At 45.4% G+C, this 17,887-nt stretch overlaps 1 pseudogene; it reads right to left on the reverse strand.

Moving 5' to 3' along the window:
* LOC121649383 overlaps positions 1–17,887 on the reverse strand; it is a 543,071-nt pseudogene that overhangs the window by 13,513 nt on the left and 511,671 nt on the right.

Below are 17,887 nucleotides of genomic sequence, written 5' to 3' on the forward strand. Positions count from 1 at the left end.
CTGCTTCATACAACGTCCGGAGGGCAGTGAAGGAGGCCAAACAACGCTACGGACGTAGACTGGAGCATCAGATGGAACAGTCTGACTCCAGGGGACTCTGGCAGGGACTTCGTGCCATCACAGACTATAAAGCAACACACACATCCGGTGAGTGCAGACGCTTCTCTGGCTAACAAACTGAATACCAGTTGCGCTCCCAGCTGGAGAGGAGGAGACATTCACCGTGACGGAACGTGACGTGAGGAAGGTGTTTAAAAGTGTAAACACCAGGAAAGCGGCTGGACCAGACGGCATCAGAGGACGTGTCCTCAAAGCCTGTGCTGATCAGCTGGTGCCTCTGTTTACACAGATATTCAACCTCTCCCTGAAACTGTGTGTGATCCCCACCTGCTTTAAAAAGTCTGTGATAGTCCCAGTCCCTAAGAAACCAAACCCCAGCAGTCCCACTGACTACAGGCCCATAGCCCTCACACCTGTGGTGATGAAATGTTTTGAGAGACTGATAAAGACTTTCATCACCTCCACACTGCCCTCCACCCTGGACCCACTACAGTTTGCTTACAGGCCAAACAGATCCACGGACGACGCCATAGCCCTCCTCCTCCACAAGACCCTCTCCCATGTGGACACTGGTAAGGGGAACTATGTGAGAGTGCTGTTTGTTGATTACAGCTCAGCATTTAATACCATAGTCCCCTCCAGACTAGTGTCAAAGCTGTATGACCTAAGAGTGAATCCTTCACTATGCAGGTGGGTCCACAGCTTCCTGACCGGACGACCACAGGTGGTTAGGATGGGACACCACTCCTCATCTCCCCTCACCCTCAACACAGGATCCCCCAGGGCTGTGTGCTCAGCCCCCTGCTGTACTCACTGTACACTCATGACTGTGAGGCCACTTCAGACTCAAATGTCATCATAAAGTTTGCTGACGACACAGCCGTTGTAGGACTGATCTCCCACAACGACGAGACTGCCTACAGGAGGGAGGTCTCCCACCTGGAGGTCTGGTGCCAGGAGAACCATCTCCTGTTAAATGTCAGCAAAACAAAAGAGCTGATAGTGGACTTCAGGAAACAGCAGAGGAGCCTCCATCCACTCCTCATCAGTGGCTCTGAGGTGGAACGTGTGGACACTTTCAGGTACCTGGGAGTGACCATATCACAAGACCTGACCTGGACTCAGCACATCACAACAACTGTGAAGAAGGCCAGACAGCATCTGTTCCTCCTCAGACGACTGAGAGACTTTAAGCTCCCTCTCAGGGTGCTCAAGAACTTTTACACCTGCACCATTGAGAGCATCCTGTGTGGGAGCATCACCATGTGGATGGGGAACTGCACAAAGCAGGACCTCTTGGCCCTAAAAAGGTGGTCCGAGCAGCTGAGCGGACCACCAGAACAACTCTCCCCAACCTGCAGGACATTTATGTGGGAACGTTGCAGGTCAAGGGCTAAGAGGATCCTCAGTCAGCCCAGCCACCCCGCACACTCTCTCTTCTCTCCACTGCCATTCAGGCCGGCGCTTCCGCTGCCTGAGGACTAAGACTGAGAGGCTGAAGAAGAGTTTCTTCCCCCTGGCTGTCCGCTTGCTCAACTCTGAGCCCTGAACAAAACAAAAGCCACTTCTCACTCCTATTTGCACATGTAAATATGTATGTAAATATACATACGTATGCTGCTATTCTTTAATCTTATTTAAGACTCAAGATTTACCTTTTTTTATTCTATTCTATTTTTATTCTATTTTATAAATATTTAGCTTATTCTTTCTATTCTTAAAGGATGCAGGTACAGAAAACACATTTCACTGTACAATTGTACTATATATAACTGTTCATGTGACAAATAACCCTCTTTGAATTGACTTTGACTTGACTGAGTATTGTTGCTGACCATGTCCATCCCTTTATGACCACAGTGGAGCATCTTCTGATTCGACTTCCAGCAGGATAATGCACCATGTCACAAAGCTCAGATCATCTCCAGCAGTTCATAGAGCCAGCAGCTGTACAGGAAGCAGAATTATCCGATCTTTCACAACTGGTCCAGCTCTACAGGATCAGGGTTTTACAGCATCTCATCAGAACAGGAAGAACCCTCCTCCAATCAGAAACAGTTACAACATATTTCTGTGTCGGATAAGGTTCTGTCACCAGTTTAACCAGTTTAACCAGTGTACTCGGCTGGTCCCGGCTGCTTCTCAGACTTGGAGGGGAGCCGTTCTATCTATGTGTGTTTTAATTAAACTGGATTCAGGTTTTCTTTTGACCACATCTTGACCAGAAGATTTTCCATGTTTAGGTTTATGTCAGGAGGTTGTTTATAAGTGAAGGGATTATAAATGACTTATGAATAGATTCATAGAAATATTTATGATACATGGTTTATAATTTATTTACAACAAATCCTTAATCCTTTAATAATTTAATTCAAGTTCAATTATTATATAACTGCTATAAGATCATAATTGATACTTCACAACTCGCTGCACTGCAGGGCTGAGGGGTTCAGGATATCCTTTTTTTTCCACAGTCATTAAACTGTACAACCATGACTTCCAACATGGTCCGACCCTGGAAGTCACTGGGAGTGTTTTATAAGCTCAGCTTTTCTTCATCAGGGGACGGCGTTTGGACTGTGATAAGATGTCCATCTTGAGGACGTCTCTGAACCTCCTTTAGTTTGACTCCTCTTGTCTTCATCAGACTTGGCCTCAGCAGCAACGATGTTCATGTTTTATCTTTGATCTGACAGAGGTTTACAGCTGCAGCTACATTCATCCTGACAGGCCAAGGTCCAGGACTTTAACCCCCAGAAATCCTGACTGGTTTACCTTCAAGTGTGACATGTTTTTTGGAACAGCTGGATACAGCCGTTTATTTCCCTGCTGTTTTGGGTTTTCCTGGTGGGTGTTGGCACTGGGGGAACACGATGAGTCCTGGTTGGAACGATGAGGAACGCGCTGCTTTTGTGTCAATGAACTTTTCTGATTTCAAGTTTTTGGTGCTTTAAGTTTTTATGTGACGTGTATTCAGCTCACCTCTCAGCAGCTGATTAGGACATGTCACATTCATTTAGTCGGGACCCAATATGATGCTTATTTATGATATTTATTTATTTTATATCAGGAAAGATCTCGGTAGGAGGTTGGAAAAATGTAAAATCCAAAGACCAGGAATGTTCCTGAATGAGGGACCAGAGGAGGTCGGAGGTGGAGGACAATAACACGATAAAAACGTTGTCAGCGCTGAATCTGTCTCCTGCTCAGCTGCACTTGTTTGTCAGTAAATACAGAACTTTGCTGTTTTAGTTTTGGACCCTGATGATGATGATGATGATAGCATATGATAATCAGATTTCTGGAAACGGTTTACAGACCAAGAGTCTGACAGCATAATCTGACCTGCTTTATCAAACCATGGCAGTTATCTGGTTAATAGAAATCAGATTAACTCCCCAATACTCTGATGTCTCTGGGCATGTAAACCTGTCCATCTGAATTATTGAGCTCTTTCATATCTTTTCAACATCTTCTCTTAAAAAGATGGTAGCCATGTTGTCTCAACAAGCTCAGAAGAAAGAAAATTATGAAAAAAACAACATCAGGAAATCGGAGTATAAACAAAGTAAAACATTAACCTGCAGCCTATTTTGCAGCTTGTTAGCTCCACATTAGCGGCAAACGCTAACACCACAGGCTCCCACATTAGCAGCAAACACTAACACCGCGGACTCCCACATTAGCAGCTAACGCTAACACCACAGGCTCCCACATTAGCAGCAAACACTAACACCACAGGCTCCCACATTAGCAGCTAACGCTAACACCACAGGCTCCCACATTAGCAGCAAACACTAACACCGCGGACTCCCACATTAGCAGCAAACGCTAACACCACAGGCTCCCACATTAGCAGCAAACACTAACACCGCGGACTCCCACATTAGCAGCTAACGCTAACACCACAGGCTCCCACATTAGCAGCAAACACTAACACCGCGGACTCCCACATTAGCAGCTAACGCTAACACCGCGGCTGCTGTCATGTTCCATGAAGACCGGAAAATTTATAATAACAGGAAGTTATGTCACAACATATGTACGTGCTCCCAAAGATGTCCAATACCAAACTGGAAAATGGTGACCAGGGTTACTTAAATGCCACATTTCAGAAGTGCATGTAGACGCGTCACATCTGATTTTTTAAGGTCACTGGCCCTCTTGTAAATAAAACCCATAGAGGTGTGGCCTCCTACTGGTCTGAGCTACTGTCCACCACTGCTAATAAGGCCGGACCACTGACTCAGACTGGGTGGATGGGTGTTTGGCCTACAGTCGGTCATGCTTGCAGAGGAGGACAGAGGCAGTGTGTGTGTAGTCTGGACACCATTCAAAACCACTGAGAGAGAAAAACACTCATATAGGAAATAAAGAGATGATCACAGAGAGATGAATCTGCTGCCATCGCCTGTCTTCTGATGTTTTCCGTCCCTACAAAGAGATTTCCCAACATTTTCATTCCTTCCACATGGAAAAAAAACAACACAAGATATTTGGAAAGAGGAGGGATGTAAAATGGACAAAGAGCAGATTAAAAAGGGACAGAAAACACTGTCAGAGAAGACACAATGTCTAAGAGAAAAAAGGCTTCAGAAGAGACGATCCGAGTCCTGTGGGAGGAATATTTATCATCCCAGGATGAGCCGAGCATACTGGAATAAAACCAGTAAGGGGAGGAAAACGGGTCTCTGCCGGCCGACCTGTGAGGACCAGACTGAGTTAGAGGAGGACACTCTAAGATGAAGGGACAGAGAGGACAGGAGAGGAAGAGGAGGGAAAGACCAACAAAGGGAGGACAAGGACAGACAGGACGAAGGACAGGACAAACCACACAGTCTGACCCTCTTCACTTCTCCTTTGCAAGAGGATGACATGATGGTGTGAAACTAGAAGGCTGAACCTTGACCTGCCAGGACACGTCTTTCTGTCCTCAGTCTTTTTACTCTGCTCTGTCTGCCTTTAGTGGGACAGGTGAGCTGATGGAGGCTGACAGACAGACGGCCGAGATGAGTCAGCATGGAGATGATAGAGCTGGCCGAGGAGGAGAGGACAAATCAAACCATGGCGATGATGGAAGAAACAAACACAGAAGGAGACAGACAGAAAAACCATGGAGACAGAAAAGAGGGGGAGGAAGACAGCGGAAAGGAGGAGAGTTGGTCTTCATCTCCTTACCGTGGCGTCCCCGGGGGCCATACGCCGTTTGAGGTCGGAGCTCGAAGTGATGGACCTAAAAGAGGTTTTGGACTCGGGCTCTGCTCTACCACTTTTCCTATCCTAAAATAAATGATACGATAGGTGCACACACACATTAACACTCACACCTGTAGCGCCTACAGTCTGTTTATGTGATGCTGTCATGTGATGTGTGCAGTGCAACAACAGGAAGTTAAGGAGGAGGAGCATGGCATCATGCAGGACATGTTTCATATACACAGCATCATGGTATGTAACACGGCTACTAACAGGCTGCAGGGCCGATCATGGTGAAGCCAGATATGATTAATATTATCATACAGATCAGAAACATACGTGTTCTGTGGTGTGGTTCAGTGTTTGGTAGTAGACATACAGAGCAGCTCCTTTACAGCTCCCACATGTCAAAGATGGACTGCATCTGGTTCCAAATTTCAAGTTCAAAGTTTAAAGGGAGGCGTGCAACATAACTTGACCTACATATAAAAGTGACTTTAATGTTCAGTCTGTATCAATCCGTACCTGTAGATGGAATATGGTCTGGATCTGGTACTGGTACTATTACTGAAACTGTGAATGGTACTGCTACTGGTCCTGGAACTGTTACTACTACTGCTACCCGCCTACTCCTAAGCCCCGTTTCCACCAGCGGGGTGGGGTCAGGAGGTGAAGGGTGCCCTAATATCCGACCCAACCCATCCTACTTTGTTGGGACCCAGCTTTGTCTGATTCTGGTGTTGTTGAATCAAATCTGAGTGTTTCAGAGACAGTTCTATGCTTTAGTGAAACTGATGGTACGGGCAGTAAAATGCTGAATGTTGGCAGTGTGTTCCAGCAGCAGGTTATATAACCGCCTGCAGCACACAGTCTGTTCCCGCCGTCTGTGTTATCCTGGAAACACACAGATCAGCCACAACATGTCAAGCAGCATCCTGCTGGAAACTCCGACACTACCACACCCGTAATGGCATCCTGCAGCTGCAGGTTTCAGAAACTTCCGGTGGACTGGACCTTAAACTGATGCAAACAGCTTCTGAGCTTTAATGTGCTGCAGAAGGCTGTTGCCATCACTGAATAACATTATCAGCCTGCAGAAGTGTATCTGTTAATCACAGTGAAATCCACGAATGCCAGGTCTGGAGAATCCCCAGCAGGGAACCAGTTCAGAGCAGCACTTTGTTGGGTTTACACCCACCTGAACCTGTCCCACGGTTATCCTTCCTGGTCCTGGTTCTGTTGGAGGTCTCGTCTTCGCGTTCTGCAGTCCTCATGTAAGGCAGTCTCAGTCATCTTTATTCTTCAGAAACAGTTGGCCCATCATGTGATCAAGTAAAGTTCTTCAATTGATCAAAGATCTAGTAAGGCTCCAGTAGCTCCTCTGGATCAAGCTTTAGTCACCACATGCAGACTCACCTCCACGCTTGTCACTTTAAGATGCTCCAACTAAACTCCTCAACAATGCAGTTATAGCACCAGTGGGTTTGGTCTTGGTCGTAGTCCTGGTTCTGGTCCTGATCCAGAATGCTGCAGCTCAAGAAAGCTTTCACTGCAGGAATGGTTCACCTCCTAAACCACATATTAACTTTAGCATAGCCCTCCGAGAAGGTGTCACGCTGCCAAATTCTAAGTGAATGAAGTACTCTTCCTCATTTTAGTCTTTTTTCACACATGCAACTAACTTGTCTAATGTTCATGACACTAAAATCATTGGAAATGTAGAAAAAAAAGACCACATTCCCTTTAGGATAGTTCGCTAGACTCGGCCTGATTGGGGCTTGGTTCAGTTGAGGGCCAGAATAGTCAGCTAGACTGGGTGGGTGTGATTGGGGACTAATTTCAGTTGCGGGGTGCAAAATTTTTCCGGTCCCAGTTTGCCTTCACACTCTAAAACTCAAACAAACTGGAACTGCCAGAGCCATCACTACATCAAGAATTACTGAAGGAGAAGACGAGACAACCACCGAAGAAGAAAAGTGCTTCATCTATTGGTTAATGCAGAACAACTTGTGTTTCCATCAGAGTAAAACATGGCACTGCATCAGATCCTAGCGGCCTTGGGTTGATCAGATTTCTATCAGAACTTTCACCGAGTTCTTCCACGTCTGACCGCCACACTTTTCCCCCATCCTACAAGCGTGTATGTTTTGCTAACGCTTACCCACAATGCCGTCTTGTATTCCACAGAGTTCAGTTGTTTAGTCACTCCTCCCCCCCAAAAAACTAGACTTTTCCTGGCAAACGAACAAGGATCCAAATCAGAAGAGCTGGTCTGAATGCGCCTAAAAGCAAAGTCCTGAAAGTTCCTAAAAGCAGCAGGTCTTTATTATTCTCTTTACCTGTCAGTAACTGAGCTTCATTCACCAGAGAATTGAACCTGAAGCAATCGTCAGACAAGCCAGAAAATAAAGAACCATGAATCATCTAAGACGAGTTGAATCCGGCTTGTTTCCATGAACTGGTCTGAGGTGAATAAACTGGGCTGTGTGTCACCAGGGGGGAGCACTTTAGTCTTTACTGCTGCTGGTTGTAATTTGGTAGAAGAAGTAGTTGCTCTAAAAAAAAAAAAAAAAAAAAAAGCTGTGGTGGAACTCTATAGTCTCTATTTTCTTTTTGTCAGACAGATGAGAAAAAAAATTAACTCTTCTTTCATTTCATGGAAGATTTGGTATATTATTTCACATCTGGGAAGACAGCTGTCGGCTCTGGGAAGATGGCAGAGACAGATCTAGGAGACATTGGTCAAAACTAGGAAGTGGGGTTTTCGTAGTTCACATGGAGGCTTGATGTGCACCCCTTTCCAGACCTGCTGTACGCATCTGTTAAGCAGCATGGTTATGCTGAAGTACTCCCTTCTGATTGGTCGGTTTGGGATTACTTGCTTTTGGATTTCTGAATCCTCTCATTGAATTTGTGCCACGACCACCATAAATCCAGGTTTACTGTTTACACTCTTCACATCTACTAGATGTCAGGACCACCAATGGAAACACAGGTGGTGTACTGGTACTGGTACTGGTGCCATTACTGGAACTGGTACTATTATAGGTACTGGTACTGTACTGGTGCTATAACTGTTACTGGTGGTGGTTCTGGGACTGGGTCTGTTACTGGTACTGGTGGTGGTTGTCATATTGTGGCTGATGTGTTTATATGTGAGTCGTAGAGGTTTGCCATAAACAGTGAGTCATTGTTCTGTTGCCGCAGTGAAGCGACTCCGTGGTATTGATGAGATGATGTTTCAGTAAAACAGGAGTTTGGTTCTGTTTTACTGCCCACAAACACATAGCAGCAGGTAAACAACAACAACAACATGAGGCCCAAACACAGGAAGACGACAAGAAATCAGTCAGATATTGGTTTCCTGTGGGGGAGGAGGGGAGGAACAGGGTGGAGGGGAACAAAGATGGCGGATGAGGCCTGAACGGAGTAGTAATGATGTCACCTCAGATCATTATACCAACACTCTGCTGCTATAATGCCATTTCTCCTGGAGAAGGGGAGGTGAACAAACAGTAAATATAAGGGGGAGGGGGCATGGCAGTTGATGGTCACATGGTGTCTGACCTCTGACATCATCATCAGTTTGACCTTTGACCCTTCACAGTGAGAGCTGGCTGATCAGTGTTTCTGTTTTTCTGGCAGACAACAACCAACAGGTAGGAGGATTGTTATTGATTGTGGGGTTTGATGAAAGAGCAGAAACAGGGAAGCTTCAACAGACTCCATCATTTAACTTTACAGTGGTACAGTGTTTCAGATCCAACATAACTCAACACATTCACAAAATGGAAAAGTAAATAAAACTAGCAAAAAACCTTGCATAACTGGAACCAGACGGACGTTCATTGGAGACAGATTGGAAGACTTTGATCAGGACATGACAGATCAGAATTACATCATTAACTCTAAACCGGAAGCAGTGCAGTTTACCTAGCTTATTCACCCTTACTCACGCTAGTGCTGTTCTCACTGCTGGTCAATCACCCAGAAGAACTGGTCTCACACGTAGGCCAGACAGCTGATTCATGGACGCAGAACTGGGATGTGGTATCCCAGCTGTCAGATTCCAGATATTGTCATTAGCTTTTAAGCTCTTATGCAGATGATACTCTGCTGTTCATAAGAATCCGGAGTGTCTTAATACGAGTTAAAATAATAGCAAAGGTGTCAGAAATTCGATTATAATCTATTATAATATAGTTCTAGAATAACTAGTTATAGAACCAGTTATAGAATAGATTATAATCTATTCTATAACTGTCATGTCACATGCATGTGTCATTGTTAGAGCATAATGTGGAACCTCATCATTTTCTGTGTACTGTAAATAAAATTAACCTATGAAAGTAAAAGAGAGCTGAGCTGTCTTTGCCCCCTGCAGTTTCCCTCTCATAAGACATGACACCAGACCTGCAGATATCTGTGGTGTGTACTTTTTCAGTGCAGGATGATAAGCAGGGAACTGGTTGTGAACTGATCTCTTTGTCTCTGCAGATGTTGATCCGTCTGGACTGAGTGATTTCATCTCATTCGCATCCTCTGCTTCATTTCATGGCTAATGCTAACTCCTGGCCTGCAGATGCAGCCCTGTGAAATGCTAATCCTCCCAGGTTAGTGGATAGTCTGCGGCAGCAGATGTTTAAAGTGCTAATCATCAGACAGCTTCATCCAGCTGTTGAAGATGTGGGTGAACATCTGGAACAACGACTTGGAGCATCAGTCTACAGTTTTTATACAACACAGATTGGAGGTGCTCCTCTTCTTCTTCTTTGTAGCTGTAATGATGCCTCACAGATCAATAAAGTTATTTTAAGGTGATTTAAATTCTTCACAGAAGAACACTGAAGTCAGCAAAGGAAGACGTTTCTTTGAACTCATATGAACACAAATCCTCCTCCTGATGAGAAATGTCCAGATCGTGTGCAGTACGTACATTTCTACATGAGTTGTAAATATTTAATGTGGTTTGAGCTGGGTGTGTTTAACCCTGCAGACATTTAGCAGGTAAATGAAGCTTGTAATCATTATGGCCTCAATTTGTTGATATAATATGAATATTCTCCTGCAGCCTTGTATTCATCTATCAATCTCTCTTTACTCCCTGATGCGTGATGGTCACAAACGAGCTACAAAACTAAAATTTTAGTTTTTTATTTATTTTTTATTTCTTTAATTAATTCATGAATTTATTATTCATGACTTCTACAAAAAAAAAACTCCAGATTTTTAGATGTTTATTATTTCTTACTGTAAAAGGTATAAAAGGTGAAGTAAAAGGGTGTGGAGAAAAAGAAGAGTGCCAAAAATGTATGTATTTGCTCATTTTAAAAAATATATATTCCTGCATTTAACAGTATTTGATTAAATTATTATAGCCTCAGAAAGTGTGGTTAATCAGTACAGGTCTTCTAATGACCAGGACTGGATTAAAATATTCCTATGGCTCCAAGCCAAAGCCATTTTTTAGCTGTGAGACTATTTTCATGGCTAAAAAGATGATCTTTAACTTTAAACAGCTCCTTTTTGTAGCCTAACTTAAGGAATGTCCTACTCTTCTTTGTTTGGAACAAACAAGAGACTTTTGAGAAGAAAGATGGATGTTTTCTTCATTTTGTGATGTTTTAAGGCAAAACGTTCCGTCTGTTGACTTGGAAACAAGCCTAAAATTTTGTTTAACTGACACCATTGTTTAAAAAACTGTTATTATTAGTTTGACGTGTTTGCTGACTTTGTGTTCAAACATGAGAATAAACCTTGAGAGGCTGAAGACCAAACAGATGAACACGCTCCAGACAGATCAACACATGACTTCCTGTTTTCTCTTCTTCTTCTTCATGGATCAGTACCTGAACACCTTACTCACCTGTAGTGCAACACAAACTTCCCTAACCAACACACACCTGAACAATATAATCAAATAAGGAGCCTCGGTCCCCTGTAGTCAACACATCAGCGCAACATACAGGTCACATGACCTTAGGAAGTTGTCAGACAGGTAACGTTGCTGTGTTGGAAACACACATACAGGACACCGTTCAGACATTAGCTCCTGCAGGACAGCAGGAGGAGGAGGCGGCAGGTGGGAACACCTGTACGGAGGACAGAAAAGCTCATACCTGCAGGTTCTTCCTCCACACGTTGACAGCTGCGAAGGCCAGCTGCATTTGTTTCCTGCGAGCATCTTTGTGTCGTTTGTAGGCGATCTCGATGAAGATGAGGAAGATCCCTGCCACGATGCCACCGGCGACCAGCATGAACACACCTGAGGTCAGTTAGAGAGGAAAACATGAGGCCTTGTTTTCACTTCAAACAGCTGTGTGAGGAGGAGGAGGAGGAGCCTGCGTCATACCTGCCAATATTCTCGAAGGTGAGTGGTAGCGGGGGCATTACTCCTAGAGTCACACTCCTGGTATCGAACCCACGTCTTATCCAAATCCTCCATGAAGCCGTTCTCATGGGAACTGTGAAGACACCAGGACAGGTGAGTGGAGCGGGAGGATCCGGCCCTCAGCAGAGTGTCGGAGCGTCCTTTCCTACCTGAGGATAGCCAGAGAAACGTTTTTGCTTCCATGGATCTGTCTTTCCTCATCCCGATCCCGAAGCCGGAGCGGAAGAAAAGCTCTCCGGTCGTAACCCAGGTCGCATTTCTGCGACGCCTCAAACTCCAACACAGCGCTGTCCCAGATGAAGGCGTGCAGCTTGCTGCAGGACGAAGAGCACAGGTTAGGTCTGAAGCATGGATACTACAGTCCTGGTCCAGAATCCTGGTCCATAGTCCTGGACTCTACAGACCTTCAGCAGATTTTCTCAGTGACGCCCCCCCTTAACAACGGCTAATACAGCATCATCTTCATCCTACCTGTACGCTGAGGTCTCTCCAGCCAGTCAGTCATATCTTTACTTTCTTTTCTCTCTTTCTTATCCTCTCTGATAATGTCTTCTTGCGTTTCTTTGCTGATATCTGCTTGCTAGCATGCGACATGGTGCGCGAAGCCAAACGTCATGCCGTGTCCCGGATGACAAAGGTTGCATTATCTTCTGCGTCCAGAAATGCACATAACAGACGTCACCAAACAAGTACGGAAACTGAGTTTTAAGGTAGGAAGGTTATGTAATGCATCTTTAAGCTGTTTAAAAGAGATCTTTTGGGGCTTTACACTTTCCATAGAACCGTGTGAAACAAGTGCGGCAGGTGGCGAACTGGTGGAGATTCAGGGCAGCTGAAGGAGGAAATGAGGTCATGTCAGCTTGGCCTGATGTCCATCCCAATCCAAAAACCTCTTGTACAACCTGCAGTTCGTCTGTGTGTTCAGAGCCAGCGAGTGATTCACAATAAAATAATTACATTACGTAATTCACTTATTTTAATAAACCACTGCCCCTACTTCCTGTTTGATGTAAATGAAGGTGCATACTGGACGCTGTGTGACATTGCCTACTTGTCTCGACAGCCTGGAATAGCCTCAGCGGCGCTCTCGTAGTTGTGCTTCTCCATGTGCCGGTACATGGTGCTCAGCTCCACCTGCCGTCTGAAGTAGATATCCACCGAGCTCTGCTTCACTGTGGCGTAGATGAACTTATCTGATGGGTTACGCAGCTGAAAGCACAGAAAACAGTCCACTTCAGGAGGTTTGACGTGTAGAAGTCGTCCTGCAGATGCACAACTGTTTGACGTAAAGCCTGCAGCTCAGCTCACCATCATCAAGCTCAAGTTCTGCTCTGACTGGAACCAGGACCGTAAATCCACCTTCAGTTCTGCTGTGCAGCATCAGACATCACCTAGCATCTCCATCCAACACACTAAAGCAACAGCACTGTGTCGTTTCAAGAGGACTTTAAACGTACAGTAACAATAAAAATCTATAAAAAAAATATATTTTATTACTTAAACTAAGTTTTATTAGTATCTAATAGTTTGCCAAATGAATCTTGTTTTTATTAACCTAAATGAACCGTGTATATCTATTTGTGCTCCAGGTCTCTCGGTGCTGGAGAATTACCACCATAAAAGGTACGCAGAAGAAGAGTTGTGTTCAGAGGGTGAAGAAGAAGAAAATGAAGGATGAGAAGTTTGAGGAACGTGGAAAGTTATGTAACAAAGGAACAGATGAAGAAAGAAGAAAGCTCCGGATGGATGACGACAGGAAACGGGAAGTATCGTTGTTTATAGACAGAAAAGCTGGTGAAGAAGAAAGTAGTTGCAGACCTGACCTGCGGTTCCTGTTGGAGGGAATGCTAGGTGTGTTTAATGGCTGCCATCTGCAACTTCACCACTAGGTGGCAGCTGTTACCGCTGTTCATTTAAGGGACTGTTAAGTCATTTATTTCTAGCTAGATTTAATCTCCTGGAAACTGACTAAAACTTTTTAATGTGATATGAGCGGACTTTGGGAAGAGGGAGGTGAGTTTTGTGTTCTCACCCTGGGGTCGTTGATGCCAGTGATGCGCTCCTCAGGCCGGGTCCAGCACCAGGAAGGCTGCCAGGTTGGCAGTGTACGATGCTACAATGATCATAGCGAACCCTGCCCACACCATCCCCAGGATCCTGGCTGAGAAGCTCCTGGGAGCTCCTGCAGATGGGACATGAAGCGAAAATTGGTGGGTCACGTGCACATCGATGTATTAAAAGACTTTACTCAGGTTTTAATCAGCGTTTTCTGATCATCTTAGGTCTAAAAAAAAACAGACTTCCCCGTGACCCCGAATGGACGAAGCGGTGCAGATAACGGATGGATCTTCCTATCATGTCTTATGTAAACAATCTTGTTTACACTGCCCATCAAAAATCAAATCAAATATTTTGTTTATCTTTATCTCTGATTCCAGCAGCTTCCCTGAGGCATCGTCTCTAGAAGCTTCTGGAACTTCACCACATTTATTCCATCCAGAGTTAATTTGTCTCCAAGATCTTGTATTTGATGACGGAGAGTTCTGACCACTACACAAAGCCTTCTCCAGCACATCCCAGAGGTTCTCAATCGGGTTCAGGTCTGGACTCTGTGGTGGCCTCCTGTTCCCTGAGCCACTCTTTCACAGTCTGAGCCCCATTAAACCTGCACTGAGCCATCATGGAAGAAGGAATAACCAGACCTGAACCTAGATCTGAAGCCAGACCTGAACCCAGACCTGAACCCAGACCTGTACCCAGACCTGAACCTAGACCTGAACCCAGACCTGAACCTGTACCTTATTCTAGACCTGAACCTAGACCTATACCCAGACCTGAACCCAGACCGGAACCTAGATCTGAATCTAGATCTGAACCCAGACCTGAACCTAGACCTGAACCCAGACCTTATTCTAGACCTGAACCTAGACCTGAACCCAGACCTGATCCTAGACCTGAACCCAGACCTTATTCTAGACCTGAACCTAGACCTGAACCCAGATCTGAACCCAGACCTGAACCTTTACCTTATTCTAGACCGAACCTAGACCTGAACCCAGATCTGAACCCAGACCTTATTTCTAGACCTGAACCTAGACCTGAACCCAGACCTGAACCCAGACCTGATTCCTAGACCTGAACCCAGGACCTTATTCTAGACCTGAACCTAGACCTGAACCCAGACCTGAACCCAGACCTGATCCTAGACCTGAACCCAGACCTGAACCTAGACCTGAACCTAGATCTGAACCCAGACCTGATCCTAGACCTGAACCCAGACCTGAACCTAGACCTGAACCCAGACCTGAACCCAGACCTTATTCTAGACCTGAACCTAGACCTGAACCGAGACCTGAACCCAGACCTGATCCTAGACCTGAACCCAGACCTTATTCTAGACCTGAACCTAGACCTGAACCCAGACCTGAACCCAGACCTGATCCTAGACCTGAACCCAGACCTGAACCTAGACCTGAACCTAGATCTGAACCCAGACCTGAACCTTTACCTTATTCTAGACCTGAACCTAGACCTGAACCCAGACCTGAACCTAGACCAGAACCTAGACCTGAACCCAGACCTGAACCTAGACCTGAACCTATACCTGAACCCAGACCTGAACCCAGATCTGAACCTAGACCTGAACCTAGACCTGAACCCAGACCTGAACCTACACCTGAATCCAGACCTGAACATAGACCTGAACCTAGACCTGAACCCAGACCTGAACCCAGACCAGAACCTAGACCTGAACCTATACCTGAACCCAGACCTGAACCTAGACCTGAACCTATACCTGAACCCAGACCTGAACCCAGATCTGAACCTAGACCTGAACCTATACCTGAACCCAGACCTGAACCCAGACCTGACCAACTGCAGCAACTCCAGATCATAGACTGTCTCCACAGGCTTGTACAGCAGCATTAGACATGATGCTGAATCCCTTCATCCTCCTCTCTTCTTACTCTGATGATCCATAACTCTGGACCAGGGTAGATCTGGACTCATCAGACCACATGACCTTCTTCCAAGGCTCCAGAGTCCAGTCTTTATGCTCCCTAGAGACCTGAAGCCTTTTCTCCTTTTAAAACAACTTGCTGCAGCTGAAAGATAAACCTATGCAGGAATTATCCGATAGAAGGATCCTACCCGTTTGCTTAGTTAAATCCAGGTGGACACTTTTGTTTTTTGGGATGAGCGGTGTAGTTTAAACAAAGCCAGTGGAGTATAGACCACCTTACCTTCTCCGATCCAGAGTTCAACAAAACTCCCCATGAAAACCACATGGCGGAGGACAATGTGAGGGCGTCTTCTTCTTCTTCTTCACTGTTCACTTTAAACCTTCCGAAAGGGCTGCAGACACACAGTGATGTCAGTGTTTTATCGTTTGTCTCATAACCCCAGAGATGAAGATGAGAGAAGCTGTGCAGTTTACCTGAACCGGTCTAATAGGTAAAGCATCACTGCCACCACATGGACCGACAGACCGACTAACAGCCACAGTGTGCTCTGGAACGGCTGCATGAATGAGTCCAGAGTGCTGCGAGGGATTTCCTGAACACACAAACAACACATACATTTACATTAATGGTCAACCATCAGCTGGCCATTAAAGTCATGTTATCGCCCATCAGCTTCATGTTAAAGTTAATGCTGCTGAGTTGGGATCAGTACTCAGGGATCCGTCTGGTGTGAACAGAGATAAGGCTCATTTTTTACCTGCTGCTGAAACCTGAACAATGAGATTAATGCCGAGCATCCATCTGAGATTAGACTGATAAATAAACTGAGTCAGGAAACACGACTCTGGTCTGCCTGCTGCTGTTCAGCCATCAGTGCAGATCAGAGTGGAAACATTCATGAAGCAGATGGTTCAATCCTGAGCTTCTGTCAGGTCCTCAATCAGCCCCAACCTGACCCTGGTCCCATCAGCCAGGGGGCGGCGGCCGGCGCGAGCCAGGTTCCTGGATGTTCAGAAAGAAACTATCGACCTCCTTCCTGCTGCTGTGAATCAAGTCAGTCTGACCTGAAATGTCCAAAGTCTCTTCCAGAAGCATGTTCTCTTCCAGTTTCCTGTGAGAACTGAGGAGCAGATGCAGCTCGTGTAGTAACACTGAATAACACTGTTTGCTCACCTTCTTGACGAGGATGGTGAGCCCCTGGTATTTGAAGGGTTTGGAGAACTCGATGTACTGAGCGCGCTCATTATTGATGGTGAGAGGAGCCACAATCATGTCAGCCAGGCCTCCCAGCAGCTCCCCCATCATCCCGTTCCACTCCTTCTTATTGCTGTTGTTGACCTGCAGAAGGAGGTCAGATGTGTGTTAATCTGGTTGAACTGGACTCCAGTCTGAGCCTTCATCCCAGGTTAAACAGGGATTAACTGCTTTAATGTGATGTGTTGTTAGAAAATCACTGTTTTGTGTTTTTTCTGGACAGGATCCTGTTGAAAGTCATGGAAATTAAATCAGACTTATTAGAGAACACGAACAACCTGAAAACCCCGAAACTTGTCTTTTTATTCGGGGCGGCAGTGGCTCAGGCGGTAGAGCAGGTCGTCCAATGATCGGAAGGTCGGCGGTTCGATTCCCGCTCCCGCAGTCATCTGTCGTTGTGTCCTTGGGCAAGACACTTAACCCTCCTTGCCTCCAGTGTTGGCATCGCTGGTGTATGAATGTGTGGATGAATGTTCGGTGATGGTCGGAGAGGCCGTAGGCGCAGACTGGCAGCCACGTTTCCGTCAGCTTGCCCCAGGGCAGCTGTGGCTACACACGTAGCTTACCATCACCAGGTATGAGTGAGGAGTGGATGAATAATGGATTCACACAATGTAAAGCGCTTTGGGTGCCTTGAAAAGCGCTATATAAATCTAATCCATTATTATTATTATTATTATTATTCGGGAAAGGACTTTCCTCAAACCATCAAGGTTGATGGTCAGAAACTCTAAAAAGTGATGAATTCAGTAATTTTTACCCTTCTGACTCATGACTTGGTTTCTATGGTTTCAGCTGAAACATCAGAAAATTAAAATAAAAGACTAACTAGAAAACAAGAAAGTTTCCATTTGAAACCACAGAATATAACAAACATGAATAACATGGTCTGAAATCCTGGATCCTTTAGTAGTAAAACATGTTGCTGTTTCTGTCATGATCTGGGTCATTTAGGTGTCCCATCTATCTGCAGGACTTTATGCTCAATCAGGCAGGCTGTATTTATATATAAACATTTGTG

The sequence above is a fragment of the Melanotaenia boesemani genome, chromosome 11 (assembly GCF_017639745.1).
Source record: "Melanotaenia boesemani isolate fMelBoe1 chromosome 11, fMelBoe1.pri, whole genome shotgun sequence".
NCBI lineage: Eukaryota > Metazoa > Chordata > Actinopteri > Atheriniformes > Melanotaeniidae > Melanotaenia > Melanotaenia boesemani.